Source organism: Budorcas taxicolor, chromosome 20 (genome assembly GCF_023091745.1).
Source record: "Budorcas taxicolor isolate Tak-1 chromosome 20, Takin1.1, whole genome shotgun sequence".
Lineage (NCBI taxonomy): Eukaryota > Metazoa > Chordata > Mammalia > Artiodactyla > Bovidae > Budorcas > Budorcas taxicolor.
In genome coordinates this window covers 72,277,940-72,289,063 of record NC_068929.1, presented here as the reverse complement: position 1 = coordinate 72,289,063, position 11,124 = coordinate 72,277,940, and positions in this window count along the sequence as shown.

The window sequence follows — 11,124 nt, the reverse complement described above, 5'->3', positions numbered from 1 at the left end:
TTGGTTTAACGTGTCGATCCTTTCCGGACCTTCTGTCCCTTGCCTTGCCGTGTGCAGCTCTGCACCGTGTTCCCTGGAAACTCTGTTTCCAAGAGGGAGATGGCAAAGACCCTGACGCTGCGGAAGACTCAACTATTTAAAACAATAATAGCTGTGAAACAATCAAATGCAAAAGCCCGGTGACAGGCGTTGATGGACTTCGAGCAGGAGCTGCCTGACGCCTTCGGTGCCTCGCAGCAAGGCCCACTTGGGAGCTCTGGGAGGAGGAGGTGAGTGCTCCCTGGTGGATCCGAGTCCTTCCAGAGCTTCTGGTCCGACTGGGCCTGTGATGTGGGAGAGACAGCACAGTCTTAATTCCTCGCCCCGGGGAGGGCCAGACAACACCTCCAGAACTGAACTCTATGCAGACTGGTGATGACTAACTTAGTGAATCACGTCGAATTTCAAACTTGATTTTATTTTATTTTTTTATCAGCTCCTGGATAATTGCAGGGCAGGAGATGCCCAACTGACATCACGCCCCAGGCATCCGCCTGTCTTGCCACAGCCTCGCCTGCCAAGACAGGTGTCAAGATGACGTGGCTTCACCCAGGAGTGGTCCCCCTCTCCCCTGTCAAAACCTGCCGGCTCCCCCCTGATGGCAGAAAGCATCTTCTCTCTCCGGTCCATCGGCCGCCACTCCCAACGGAGAGTAAACAGCCTCCCAGTCAATAATCAATGAAAAGGACTTCAAAAGAAGTAGTGACCCTCCGATCTCACCTCGACATTCTTGTTTTGACACAACCAGTATCTGTTATTTTTAGAAACCCACCAAGTCGAAATTATCAGCCAAGTAAAGTAAATCACAGACTACGTTCCCCCCTCCCTCCATCTACTGAACTACTTGTGGAGGAAGGTGCCAGTGTTAAAAATAAACGAAGGATGAGTCATCCAGTGCACTCCATCTGGGACGAAGTCAGGTTGCCAGTCAGAAATGAGCCCCGGGGCTCCCCTGACCTGCTGACTTCCGTTCTGTCACACGGTCCACACCCGGATGGTGAGCTCAGCTCTGTGCATCCATGTTTGGAAGCAGATTTCACACCAGAGTCAGAACCTGTCCTATTGCAGAGTCTAACTTGAAGAGATGGATGTTTAGTAAGTCTGTGGTGCCCCCATATTAAAGACTCTGCAAGATGGTAGCCAAGGTCTCTGCCAGGGCAAGAGACCCCGAGAGACAGGAAGTTCCACCCCTGGGTGGGGAAGATCCCCCAGAGAAGGAAATGGCAGCCCACGCCAGTATCCTTGCCTGGAGAATCCCATGGACAGAGGAGCCTGGCGGGTTATGGTCCATAGGGTCACAAAGAGTCAGACACGACTGAAGCGAGTTGCACGCACGCACACGTGTACATGCATAGGTGAATCACTTCTCTGTGCATCTGACTCTGACAAAGACTGTAAATCAATTATACTCCAGTATGAAATAAACATCTTTAAAAATCAAACGCAGACCCCACCGGTTCTATCTCCAGGGCAGTTTCACCTCACATAGAAAGGATAATTCCAGATGAAAACAAAGGGACAGCAGGAGCTAGTTGCAGAGTGTGGGCCTGGGTTTTGAACCACTTCGTGTGGGCCGTGATCTCGGCAATCTGTCCAGATTTTGAATGCTAGCGTTCGGAGGCTGTTGGTATCTTTCACTGTCCCTGACTCTGACTCTTTTAAGTATGTGCATTGGTGTCTTCAGGATAACTTGTAGGTAATTATTTATTTTTCAAATATATTCATGATTGCCCTCATTTAAATATTAAGCTTCCATATGTATTTTAAATTAATTCATTTACATTACAGACACACACATTTTCTTTTCAAATTGAAATCTCTACTCCACAGAGGCAAGCACACCCATAATATGGTATCCTCTGCGGGAAGAATTAATGGGTCAAGGTGGGAGGGGCTGGAAGAAGACTGTCTTTTTTGGAGAATACGGTGCATCCCCGAAGCCCAGATTGGTGCTGAATGCTCTATCATTCTTGGTGCTTGATTCATTTTTAATCTTTGTCCTTATCCCCTTGAAACAGTGATGGGTAAGAAAGGATATTAATTAAAAGCATGCATGAAATTTGCTTCAGTCGTTTCCAACTCTTTGCAGCCCCGAGGACTGTAGCCCGCCAGGTTCCCCTGTCCATGGGATTCTCCAGGCAAGAATACTGGAATGGGTTGCCATGTCTGTCTCCAAGGAATCTTCCCAACGCAGGGATCGAACTCAAGTCTCTTATGCCTCCTGCGTTGGCAGGTGGCTCTTGACCACTAATTAAAAGCAAATCAACCTAAGAACTAGCTATTGTGCATGAAGCGTCACTCAAGGATAAAGCCGAAGGGAGGGGGCGAGCTCTCTGCCCAGAGTGATGGTGGAGGGGATTGGCAGACTGTGACATGCCCTTGGGTGGCCCTGGCGTCCCCGCCACCTTGGGAAAGCCACACGGGTGTAGCGCGCCAGGGACGGTGAGAATCCATGGGCTCCAGGTGCCAACAACCACCGCTGCTCGTGCCCTTGGTCACCCGAGGGCACCGCCTCCTACTTCAGTGCAGCCCAGGGCCCCTGACCTGACAGGACGCTGCAAGCGACTCAGAGGCACTTCCGAATTCCCGGATGAAAGCAGCTGCAGAAACTCAGAGGGTAATTAGCTGTGGAGAAGTTAGGAAGGTCCGCGCTTGGCAACGGCAACTGAAGCAGCTTTGAAAGGGCTCCCCTTTCCTCTCGTGTCCTTAATGAGGGGAGCTTTAATTACGCGACATTAAAATCTGGCAGCTTTATCCTCTCGAATTTGATCAGCTGTAATTCAGACAGCTTTGGTGCCAGTTCTCAAAGGGTGTCTTTCTAGTTGGCCAGCCTGAGCGCTGACGTCTAGGATGATACGTAAGACAAACAGGTCGATTTTTAGCTTGGAAAAGAGGACACTCGATGAAGCTCCACAAAATCATGACGGGCATGAAAAGGGCTAAAAGAAAGCTTCCCTCCGAGTCCTCAGTCTGATTTGGATGCTCATAAACATAAGACAAAGTCCTCGCGTACCTGGTGGGTGGCAGAATGAAGTGGACGCTCTGAGGTCTGGGCTCAGGGCGCGGGGGTGCAGGGCTGGGGGGCTGTCCCAGTGCTCTCCTCACGGGTGGTCCCGGTCCTCGTCTCGGAGACTGTCTGTGTCACCGTGCAGAAACCTGGGAGCTGCAAGGAGTCGTCTCCCGCTCCCACACCACGCCTCCAGGCCGCGGGGTCCACGTGGCCCAGTTCCTGGGAGTTTGCCCTAGACTCTCTCCACCAAGAGGAGGAGAAGCAGGCGCGAACGCCTATCACGGGCTGGACGGCGGCCGCCAGCAGATGCGCCCACGTCCTAGCGTCAGGAAGCGGGACGGTGGGCTCATTCGGGAAAGGGTCTTGGCAGATTTGAGAACGTCAGTTTAGTCGACTCATGGACGCCAACGGGAAGCCAGCATTCTGGACTATCTGGTTGGTACCTACGTCCAGCAGCAAGTGTCCTCACGAGAAGCAGAAGAGAGACACAGACACAGAGGAGGAGGCCCCGTGGCGACGGGGCAGAAGCTGAGGAGTGCCCGGAGCCCGCGGCCGGGTGGGGCAGGAAGGGTCAGCCCCCAGAGCCTGCGGAGGGAGCGTGACCCCGAGACACTGTGACCTCAGGCTTCGCCCCAGCCTGGGGGGGACAGAGGTCTGCTGTTTCAAGCCCCCCAAGTTTGTGGTGCTGTGTTAGCACTGCAGGGACCCTCTCTGGGTCCTGGGCCCCTGGGCACCTGCTGAGCAGCTCTCTGAGGGCTGGACTGTTGAGGGGACAAGAGTCCCTTGCCAGTTCCCTCAATCCCAGACGCACCACCTTCCTGGGTCTCGGGTGCGGACCGAGCTGAGATGGACCACTGACCATCCCTCCGGGCTGCTCAGACCGGTCCCTTCTCCAAGTGATGCCTGCGTGCCGGCCCCAGACAGGCCACGTCCCCCCCAGGGCCCCCAGTGACCCTGCCCACGTTGGAGTTGCTGCACTTTCCAGACCCCGAGCCCTGGCTAGGTTCCCCAGAACTCAGGCTGGGGCTCCGTTAACCTCTGTGACACCATGGCCTCTCCGTCTGCCCCGAAACCTGCTTCGGGAAAGACGGCACATGCCCCCGTCACCTCGTGCCTAACACTGGGCCAGAGGCCCACAGTGGTGAGTCTCGGAGGGGTGAGCTTCCAACAAGGCTGTATAAAACCCTGTTCATCACATGCTCCTAAGTCAGGTCAGGAGGTCCTGAGCCCCTGGTCAGGTTTGGAAGGACTGGCTGAGGGCAAGTCTCCGTTCAGGATTCTAACGTGGGCAGGACATGCTCCACTCGGGTCCTGACTTACCGAATTCATGGCTGTGGGAGGGTGTCCCTGCGGACCCGGCCAGGAACCTGCTTGCTCTCCGGTTGTCCTGATCCTGACCCCAGACTCACAGCAAGCGGGAGACGGTACCCAGAAACCCATCCATCTTCCCTGCTAGTGGTTCATCAGTGATGTGCAGCGAAGAGACAAAATAAACACATGGTGACTACCCCTTCCAAGAGAAGAATTCCAGAATGTTCCATGCACCCCCAAGTAAGATTCTGGAGGACACATGGCAACCACAAAGAAACTCAGAAATGCATGTTTCGTCCTCTTTGAGCCCCTTAGTGTTAAGGTATACATGTCACAAGGTCGGGGTGCCCTGGAGCCATTGCTACCTTTTCTCAAGTCAATTGCATTGAGGTCATATTGTTTGACCCTAAAACTGACCCTTTAAGGGTGTGGCTGCAGGTGATTAAGGCAATTATGAAGGTCGTTGATTCTGTCCCGTGCCTCCCACACAGGAGCTGGTTACCCCTCAGGTGTGGAAAGGCACACAGCCTGCCCTGAAGTCAGAAGCAGAATTCTCCTGGAATGGCTTTTGTGAATTTATCATCAAAATACACCCCTCAGCTACAGACACCCAAGTCAGTTTGCGGGAGGACAGCAGCCCTGCTCAGCTGAGAATAAACAGGAGGGCGGAAGGAATGATAACAACCCCAGAAACTGAAACAAAGAAATAACGGGTAGAAGCGCAATGCAAATCACCCCATTTGCATTTCAGACAGCGACTCCGGCAAAAGTCTGTGAAGAATGTTAAGGCTTGAATTAGACTTTAAAATACATGGCCCCCGTTTGAAAGGAATGATAACAATGAAGCAGCTTTCCTAGATGAACGGGCTGCTGATGGACCTCTTCTCGAATGTGACTGGTGATCTGGGCGCTCTGTCCACGCAGGCTTGGCAGGGCGCCTGCCACGGGTAGACAGTGTGGCCCACAGGGATGCCGAGGCCAGGGCCCGGGGCCGCCCTGCCGCCCTCTGCCCTCAGGGTTCTGGGTGCTGCCCTGCTCTGGATCCTGCGGGGAGAGTGGCCTGAGGTGGGTCCTGGTCACTGGGCCGCTGTCCCCTGTGCTGGGCCCAGCTGCCTCCAGCAGGCAGGCCTCAGTGTCCCCGCGGGCATACCCACCGCCTGATCACTCAGGACCAGTCTCTTCCTTATGGTCCCAGGCCCTCTCCACCCACAAGGCCCCAAGCAGAGGTGTGTCTGGGCCGCGCCTTCAGCGTGTCAGTGCCCACTCTGTATGTGGGATCCTGTGTTCCTGGGAGCCCGCCGGTGGCCTCGAGGGCTGGCCCAGGACCCCAGGGCTGCAGCAGGACCCCGTGCTTCTCAGGGTGGCCCCTGTGCGCCAGTGCTCTCTGCCCATCCCCGACCTGGAGTGAGGGCTCCCCCAGGTGCGTTCTGTCCTCAGTGCCCTTTGCCCTTTCACCTGGCCCGCCCCAGGGCAGACAGCAGTAGGGGACAGCCAGCCCCCTGGAGGGTGTGGGGGGCTCCCAGCTCACCAGGGGCCCTGGCTTCCCCACAAGGAGTCACCCCCAGTGCTCAGGGGGTTCCCCCGTCATCACTGTGGAGGAGACCTGGGCACTTTTGCAACAGCAGCCCCAGCAGAAGTGCAAACTCATCCAGCCTGGAGAGACCCATGCCCGGCTGGAGCTGCCTGCAACAGACTGCGCTGCAGCCCCTGAGGTGGTGGCTGTGCAGTTGCCCAGTCGCGTCCGACTCTTTGCGACCCCACGGACGGCAGCATGCCAGGCTTCCCTGTCCTTCACTGTCTCCCGGAGCTTGCTCAAACTCATGCCCATTGAGTCTGTGATGCCATCCAACCGTCTCATCCTCTGTCATCCCCTTCTCCTCCCGCCTTCAATCTTCCCCAGCATCAAGATCTTTTCCAGTGAGTCAGATCTTCGCATCAGGTGGCCAAAGGATGGAGCTTCAGCTTCAGCATCAGTCCTTCCAATGAATATTCAGGACTGATCTCCTTAATGACGGACTGGTTGGATGTCCTTACAGTCCAAGGGCCTCTCAAGAGCCTTCTCCAGCACAACCGTTCAAAAGCATCAATTCTTCAGCACTCAGTCTTCTTTATGGTCCAACTCTTAAATCCGCACATGACTACCGGAGAAACCCCACAGCTATCCGCACATGACTACCGGAGAAACCCCACAGCCCGATGTGGCTAATACCTGACTAAACACCACTGAAATGCCCCTTAATTGGGAGGTAACTCAATCACCTCTGGGATCCTGAGCAGTGGTGTCTGAGCCGCATGAGGATCTGTGCATGCCGCCATGGAAACGATAAGGAAGACGTCTAGGATGAACCTGAGTTACAGACGGTTGTCAAAGTGGGCCTGCGTCACGTGGACAAAGCCACACACAGGCACGTGGGTAGGTGTGCACATGCCTGTCTGTGAGTGTGCAGAGGGGCAGGAAGGGTGACCCAGGGCTGGGGGAGCAGATGCCTCTGAGAGGAGCAGACTGGACAGAGGAAGGCAGTGCATGGGGCTGTCAAGGGCGTTTTATTTTATACAAAAAACCTTTACTGACAAGAACGTGTGTATGTTACTCCGCCTGTAACTGAGCAGGACCCTACGAGGCCCTCCTGGAATGGTTCCCTAGCCATGTTCTCAGCCTGCCTTTTATGTATAGAAAAAAAACTTTAGTCAAAGAATAAAATCAAAGACATCACTTTGCTGACAAAGGTCTGTATAGTCAAAGTGTGAGAGTTCAATCATAAAGAATGCTAAGCACCGAAGAACTGATGCTTTCAAACTGTGGTGTTGGAGAAACCTCTTGAGAGTCCCGTGGACTGCAAGGGGATCCAACCAGTCAATCCTAAAGGAAATCAGTCCTGAACATTCATTGGCAGGACTGATGCTGAAGCTAAAGCTCCAGTACCTTGGCCACTTGATGCAAAGAGCTGTCTCATTGAAAAAGACCCTGATGCTAGAAAAGATTGAAGGCAGGAAGAGAAGGGGCTAGCAGAGGATGAGATGGTTGAATGCCATCACCAACTCAATGGACATGAGTTTGAGTAAACTCCAGGAGATGGTGAAGGACAGGGAATCTGGTGTGCTGCAGTCCATGGGGTCACAAAGAGTCAGACACGACCGAGCGACTGAACAACAACAGCAACGAATAAAGGGTTGATGGACAAGACCGAATTGAAGGTGGACAGCTTAATGAGGCGTCGGGCTGGCTGCCAAGATATGAACTCCATCAGGCAGGACGGGACTGTCCGCTAGCATCGCAGAGACAGGAAGAGCAGCAGGTACCCTACAGGTTGCCCAGTGAGGATGAGGCCCCTGCAGCTGGGTATCGAGGTCTGCAACTTGGCTGAGATTTGGATGAGAGACCCAGGTCTGGGAGGCCAGTGGTGAAAGCCCAGGGTCTGGGAGAGGGTCTCCACTGAGGGTGCCTAGACTAAGAGAAGGGGCAGGACAGAGCTCATGAGGGCACCGAGGTGGGCAGAAGAGATGAAGGGCAAAGTGAACAGACAGGGAGCAAACAGAAATAGAAGAACCTGGGGGCTAGTGACAGCGGGTGTCCGGGCCAGCCATCCACACAAACTTTAGGGTCTGTAGGGTATTGCAGTGAAGTTCACGGAAGCTGAAGGGCCAAACTGCATCTAGGACACGTTTTCATGAATGCGTTTTTCATAAAATGTGTGTTTTGCAGCCTAGAGGGGTGGAAAAGGTGAGAGGTGGGAGGGAGGTTCAAGAGGGAGAGGACGTATGTATACCTATGGCTAATTCAGGTTGCTGTATGGCAGAAATCAACCCAATATTGTAAAGCAATTATTCTTTCATTAAACATAAACAATTTTTTTTAAAATGTGTGTTTTCCACCAAATCCCAAACAGATCTATTTAGAATTCAATTGTGGACCCACCTCCACATCTAATAAATCAGAAGCTTCCTAGGCAAGAGCCACACATTTTAACATGCTTTCCAAGGAATTCTGAAGTTTTGGAATTGCAAGGTAATATATGGGTTTTCCAGCTGGATGTTAAATACCAAGGAATGAAAGATGAGCTTGGAAAGGAGAAGACAAGTCTGGGCTTAGACTGTGGGTTGGAAAGTGGAAGCAATCGAAGCAATAAATGATAGATGCAGACGAAAGCAAAGCTCGCATTGCACCAGGAATCCTCTCTCCTCTAGAGGAAACACTCAACTGCATTAAAGTAGACCTTCCAGGAGATAGGAGAAGGGCCACAGCTGCTCAGCTCCTTCCAGCTCCAGCAGAGACATTCCAAGCCTGAAGGCTGACGTACAGTGTGCCAAGGAGGTGAGCCCCTTCACTCTGTAGTCACGAGGGGACAAAGGAGACTTCAGCAGGGCAGTAAAATGAAGGTCACTGCTGGTGAAATCACCCCAGCACCACGGAAAGACGGCCCTTGGACAAGCTACGGGCTTGAACTGTGGCGGGATGTGGCTGGTTCTGAAAGACTTTCAGGAGACAGAAGTCACAGTACATGGATTCAGGCAGCCATGGGGAAAAGGAGAGTGAGTTATCAGAGGAGGGAACACATTTGGAGGTGGACAGACTAATGGGTGGTGGTGGGGGGAGGTGACGAGTAAGGGATGATTCTTCTGGGCAAGAAAGTCAATATCTATTTTAATAAAGTTCTGGGAAGCTCACAAGTTTGTATTTCAGGTGGGTGGGAGTAAGGCTTAGAGAGGTGGTTTCTCCTCGGATGGCTTGGCTTGATGATAAAATTAAATAGGGAATTCAAGGGGCAGGGAAGAATTTGCAGAAAGTCAGCAACCATCAAATTCTTGAAGTAAATCCACTGTGCTCCAGCATGGCGCAGAATGAGACTTGAGAAGAGGAAGCTTTCATCCTTATGCGAGGATACAAATCTCCAGGCTTGGACAGGGAGACTTAACACACACACACACTGTTCTACAAAATCACATCTTTTCTGATAAGAGGAAATCTTCCTGTGGGGATGAGGGTTCACACCAGGGTTCCAGTGGAGCTTCTTTTATTTAACTGCTTACATAACCTGGTTACATGTGATATAATGAAGTTAGGCACGAACAGCCTGGAAATTGGCAACAGACTTGATGAGCTTGTAAACTACCGAACTGTTAACGAAACTGCAAGCGAGTTTTTCTGCTCGCTTCCTCTATCCAGATAAAACCAAGTTAACTCCTGGAAGCCTGGAGGGGTTTATCCCCCAGTGAAGACATCAAGGGGCACTGATAAAATGGCACTGAGTTTGTTCCACGCCGATGCTAACCAGCGATACATTTTGCATGTAGTTCACGTGCACTGCGGAGTCAGGAAGGAGACCATCTAGATAGCATCGCTCTTTCCCTGTGAGACGGAGGGACTCCACCTCGTGTCAGTCAGCAGTTTCGTGACACAACGCACACATGGAAGGATCGTTATCCCACTTTATGACCCCTCTGCTTATCTGCCCTAGTGATGAAACTGTTAACTCAGTCTTCGGGTAATGGCCTGAAAGTTTTCATGCCAAGGGAAGGCTTGCAAGTCAATTGTCTCCATCTGTCAGTGAGGAAATATCAATAATATCATTAATAATGATAATAGTGGTAATTGCCTTTATAGGACAGCATTATTTTCCCCTTACATTTGTATCACTCCAGATTTCTGTTTTAACTTAACATTTCATACATCATGAGAAATCAATGAAATTCTTCAATACCCTGTCATAAAAGGTATGACTGCACATTCTGGATATGTAGAGAAACCCTAGTGAGTCCAGGCAGAGCAAGGAGCTGAGTGAATACGCCAGGTTTCATAGCCAATCAGAGATTCGTGCATCTTCAGATCCCGTGAAAATAAGAGGATCCAAAACCTGAGGATCACGCGCTTCAGGGATTCCTGATGTTTGCATTAAGGCACAAAACCTCTTTGTTCAGACTAAATCTTCTCTGGAAATCTAAGGTGTGAGATGAAGGAGCGGAGCTGCTCTGCCTGGAGGCATGAGCAGGAAGGAGGACCAGTCACCCCCCGTCACTTCACCGAGAGGACTCCTCGTGGACAGCGGGGCGGTGGGAGGTGGACCGTCTCCTCATCTACCCACAGGAGCACTCAGGCGCTTTGCTCTCAGGGTGGGTACCAGTAGGGCAGCCACCTTGGCTGAGAGGTTCTCAGCTCTATACCTCTGTCCTACACAGGTTCTTGGTTCTTCTCTGACACATTTAAGGATCTCCTTCTTCCCTTCAGACCTGCCATACCTCCTCAGGGCCCAGTTGTTGTTCAGTCCCTGAGACGTGTCCAACTCTTTGTGACCCCATGGACTGTAGCATGCCAGGCCTCCCTGTCCATCATCAACTCCCACAGCTTACTCAAACTCATGCTCATTGCATTGGTGATGCCATCCAACCATCTCATCCACCTTCAATCTTTCCCAGCATCAGGGTCTTTTCCAATGAATCAGTTCTTCGCATCAAGTTGCCAAACGATTGGAGCCTTAGCTTCAGTATCAGTCCTTCCAATGAATAGTCATGGTTGATTTCCTTTAGGATTGACTGGTTTGATCTCTTTGCTGTACAAGGGACTCTCAAAAGTCTTCTCCAACACTGCAATTCAGAGCATCAATTCCTAGGTGCTCAGCTTTCTTTATGGTCCAGCTCTCACATCCATACATGACTACAGGAAAAATCGTAGCTTCTACTATCTGTACCTTTGTTGGCAAAGTGATGTTTTTATTTTTTAATACACTGCCTAGGTTTGTCATAGCCTTTCGTGGCCCAGAACACAGTCC